Below are 5,074 nucleotides of genomic sequence, written 5' to 3'. Positions count from 1 at the left end.
TTTGGTGTGTTTTTTTAATCCTTTTACCAATCAGGGTGGGATCTGGGTGTGGCTGTATTAGTTGCCTGGATACTGGAGGAGAGGGCCTATCTCTTCAGGGCAAAATGGCTGCCCAAGTCCCCGGGCTCAGGCATGACTCAGCACCACACTCGTTGCCACTTCTCCTGGACCCCCCTCTCCCCAGATTCCACAATTCTGGACCTTCTTCCATGCTTGAGCCACGGGTAAGTGTCTGTATCCGAAAGGTCCTATGAACTAGGCTCTATGAAGAAGGGCACAAGCCACAGAGGCCGGAGAGGCTGCACCTCTGTGCATTCCTCTCTTGCCGGCACTCCTCAGCCTTTCCTGATTGTGGACCCAGATCTAGAATCCCCTGCCGACCAGCAGTTCTCGTACCTTTTCCCCCCACTGCGCCTGTCCCAAGGGACGCGGCCCAAGCCCATGCCGTGTGGATTCCCTCTGATCCTCAGGGCTCAAAAGTCTGGCTGATTATCCTTCCCAGAGCCTTGACTTTACCTTTCTCTGGGAGTCCTCTGCCTTTCCCGGCTGCAAACTGTCTCCCAGCTGAATCTCCTCTGCCAATTCGGGCTGGATGTTACTGGTTTCAGCTGCTCACCCTATCTGCTCCGGAACAGGGCACAGGACACAGGACACAGGACACGTCCATCTGTCTATACCGCCACCATTTTGTCTCTCCTGTCTGGAAATTTTCATTGGCTTTTATACCTTACGAAAGCACATCAAGCCCTAACCAGTTTGGCTCAGTGGATAGAGCATCAGCCTGTGGACTCAAGGGTCCCAGGTTCGATTCTGCCCTTTTCCTCTGAGCATAGCTTGAACTCTAAAGTTTTGGATGCTTATTGCTGTTTAATTTGAGTTTGTTTAATTACTACTAAGATTGTACATTTTTCATGTTTCATTACTATTGGCCATCAATATATCTTATTTCTTGAATTTTCTCTTCTCATTCTTAGATATTTCTCTTCTCATTCCTACTTTGATATTCACCATTTTCCTGTTGATTTGTCTATTATATACTTTGCAAATGAGCATTTCAATTTTAATCTACATTGCTTTACTTTTTGGCAGAGAAGTTTTATATTTTAATTCTGATTTTATTTTTCCTCTAAATGTTTACCCATTAACTGAGAATTATTAATTGAACCATTCCTTATTTTCCTATAACCTTGGCAATCTATTTTATCATGCATATATGACATATATGTATAGGCATACTTGGGCCTGGTTTTGGTAGCCTATACATTTGGTCCATCTATTCCTGTGTTAGTAACACACTATCACAATTATGTTAGTTTTATAAAACCTTTTAACATAAGAGGACCAACTCCATTCTCATTGTATTTTAAGTAATTTTTCTGACTGTTCTAGGTTGTTTATTCTATCATAAGACCCCCTGATGAGGTCCTCTAGCCTCATTCTGTTTTGGAACTGAGTCTTTGGAGAACTCACATCCCTCTCGTCCTCTTCCTATCCTCTCAGGCCCTCTGTGGCCAGGGCCAGTTGTCCTGGGCTTGCTCAAAACCCAGCAGCGCTTGTACCCTCCCCTTTGTGCTCCGATCCAGCCCTCTGGTCACAGAATGCATTCTCTTGGCCTGAAGTTGCCATCTGAGCTTTGGCCTTGACCTGACCCACCCGAGCCACTTATATGTGAAATGAAGCACTCAGGGAATTAATAAAAGTGCAGAGAGGCTGGCAGTGGGGTCACAGTGCTATTTCCTGAGGTCAATGGGCCTGGAAATGTCTTGAAAACGCTTTATTCAACCGTACAAACAGGCTTACAAATAGGAATTCAGGATTTCATTCACTCAACTCTTTCATTTATTCACTCTGTCTTCTTACTGAAAAAATATGAACAGTACCATTATGCTCAGGTAGGGAGGGCCTTCGTGAGTCCTTCTGTGGCTCAAGGTTGTTTGAGTCAGGCAGCTTGAGAGAGACTGTATTGCTTAGGTAACTGAAAGTCAAGTAAGTTAATATTCAAAATTTGTGCAGTAAAGAAGGGCTACGTATGCTGCAGTGACTATGGCCAAATCTTACTCAAGGTCCAGGTAGATCCATCCAGATTAATATTTAGTTTATAAATAGTTTGTTCCCTTTAGTAGATACCTGGGTTCTTGGCTCTAGTGTATAAACACCGGTAGCTTGAAAAGGTCAAGCACACCATTAAGCTTGAGTTAAGGATATCCGGAAGATAAGAGTGATTGAGAATGCCCCGAACTTAAGCAACTCAGTTCTCGGTGTTTTATGTCGTGGAAATTCAGGACAAAGATGAAAGAGCCTAACACCAGCAAACACCAGAGTGTGCCCCACTGTCAGTTCATGCTGGGAAGTGGGTTGGTTGAGCAGCAGGAGGGTTGGGAACAAGGAGGTGATCTGAGAATATACTATGGAACTGAGCAGGGGCTTCCCCATGGAGCTGCTGTGGTTGTCACCCTCCCACGTGGAAGGACCCCAGGCAGCTCCTAGGATGTCACCTGGCACTGTGAGGGTCATAGCATCTCCTGAGAGGTCAGAGTCACACAGTCCTGTCTTCACTTGGCACCCAGGCTACTACACTAGGGACCAAGGCTACTATGGGTGGAGCAGGGCTAATACTGTTTAATGCCCGTGTTCACCTCTGCCCTGAATATGAGTATATGAGAGGTATCTGTGCTAAGAAAGGGTGAAAACCTGAATTTTCTGAAATACTTGCCTTAGTCCTTGGCTTTTGCTGGGCTGTGTCTACAGAATCCAAATGACCCTCCTTACTTCTTCTCTGTGCTGTAGAGCAAACAAGACACCGTCCTGAGGTGGATCTAGAGCTTCTCCTAGGGCAGGGGTGGGCAAACTTTTTGACTCGAGGGCCACAATGGGTTCTTAAACTGGACCGGAGGGCCGGAACAAAAGCATGGATGGAGTGTTTGTGTGAGCTAATATAAATTCAAAGTAAACATCATTACATAAAAGAGTACGGTCTTTTTTTCTTTTTTTGGTTTTATTCATTTCAAACTGGCCGGATCCAGCCCGCAGGCCATAGTTTGCCTACGGCTGTCCTAGGGCCTGGGGTCTCAACAGTCGCGGCCTTCAACCCCACAGGACACATCTTTTCTCCCTATTGAGTCAGTTATGACATTTCCCTCTACTTTTGTCAAAGAAACAGGTTGCCTTACGTGCTGGGATGGGAAGTGGTCACTTTTAGAGGGACTGCCAGACCACCATGACCTTCCATGGGTTCCAATGGCCATACTGTGCTGTGGGGTCCACCCCCAGGCCTAGTCTGTTGGGCCAGAGGTGGGCATCTGAGACAGGCAGATTCACTTCCACAGGAATTTTGACCTGATATCAAGCAAGCGTTTCTGATCTCTGTGTGACACATGACTCTGTGCTTGGGCAGCTGAGAGCCTGAAGCAGAAGAAGGTGGTGGGAGAAGGAGGAAGAGAGGCGAGGATGCACAGAGGCAGAAGCAGGGAGACCGCACAGCGCTACTTGTGCACCCATAGTCCTTGAGCCACCTCAGAACTCTTCATTCTTACAAAAAATGCCTCCTTGGACTTAAACCATAGCCACTGCTTTTTCCTTTCTGTTTGCAATGAAATACCTTTCTAAGCTCCCTGGCGGATGGTGTCCAGGTGTGATTTCTTAATTGAAGACTATTTGCTCCCTGTTGCATAACTGACATATTTCAGAAGCTGCCAGGATTTGGGTTTTGTTTTGTTTTTTTTTCAGTAACAGGAAAAAGGTCTTAGCAGAGAGACTGAGCTGTGTGCTGCTGGGAGGTGTGGTTTTTGTTTTCCTTTTTTTTTTTTTTAAACCTGTCAATAATCACTTTATTTCTTTAAATTATTTTTCATTTTTAAATTATCGGTGACATACTGTGTGATATTAACTTCGTGTACATCCCACTGATTAGTCATTACATAACTTACTAAGTGATCATCCCAATCAATCTCATCCCCATCTGACACCATGATTATTACATGTGGCTTTTTGCTTTCAGACCTGCTGTCCTACATCTGAGGTGTGGCTGTGAGTGGTGGGAAGAGGGGTGTGGCCTCCGGTCCCTGGGAACAAAGGAGGGCTGCTTTCCTGTCTTGTTGCCTCTCCTATGAGCCTGGGCTTCATCCAAGTGTCCTTCCAATTTCTTAAGCACAAATGTCATTAAAATCAACTGGTATACAGAGGCCTTTGGTCTAAGAGTTGACAGGCCAGGAATATAAGGTTTGGGATCAGATGTCCTTTCATGTGACCAAGTTGTAGCACTGACACACCTGGGGCTTTGAGCAAGTCTCCCCCCCTCTCTGTGGGAGGAGGAGGAGGAACTGCCCAGCTGTCTCTGAGGCGGTGTGGGGGAAGAACCTCCTGGACGGAGGCCAGGGCAGGGCTGGGGGTGAACCTGAGCGTGGCTGGACCCTCTGTGCCTGAGATCTCAGCTGGAATGGGGATTGTGCAGGTGGGACTCCCTCCCATGAGCCAACAGGCAGATACAATGACAGGGTAGAATGAGGTCCTGGTGTGCAGGGATGCGGAGGAGGCTACTCAGCTGGGCCACACAGTCCTGCCAGGGAGGCAGATGACCTGCCAGGTCAGCCCATGGCGCTGTGCACCTTCCACCCACCCCGAGGGGCTCAGGCCTTGAAACAAGGAGCAGCCACTGGAACCACCCAGGCCTGGGGCTCCAGCTGGCATTGGCCAAGGGGTCCGGGGCTCCGGGGCTCCTGGAGGTCCTGAGCAGGCATGTAATGTGGGTGCCAGAGATCTGAGCCCTGGACAGAATGAGCTCATCCCTGGAGTGAGGGTGAGGAGGGGAGAGAAAGGAGAGCTAAGGCTTGAGCAGGTCACCATTAAGTGGTCAAGAAGAGGATGAGGGGCTAGCAAAAGAGGAAGATAAGGAACTGCCATAAGGGGACACCAAAGCAAGAGGAGGGAGTGACAGAGGAGGGAGTGACTTGCTGGGTTGACAGTTTGAGGAGGCAGAGGACTGAGAAGGAGCCTTTGGATTTTGGGACTTAATTTTATCCCTTGTGAAAGGGAAAGCAGTCTGGTCCCTAATTCCTCTGACAGAACAGCCGCTGAA

The sequence above is a fragment of the Myotis yumanensis genome, unplaced genomic scaffold, assembly GCF_028538775.1.
Source record: "Myotis yumanensis isolate MYYU_CA2020_CCGP unplaced genomic scaffold, mMyoYum1.0.hap1 SCAF_13, whole genome shotgun sequence".
Classification (NCBI taxonomy): domain Eukaryota; kingdom Metazoa; phylum Chordata; class Mammalia; order Chiroptera; family Vespertilionidae; genus Myotis; species Myotis yumanensis.
The sequence above is the reverse complement of the archived record's forward strand: the minus strand, read 5'-3'. Positions refer to the sequence as shown.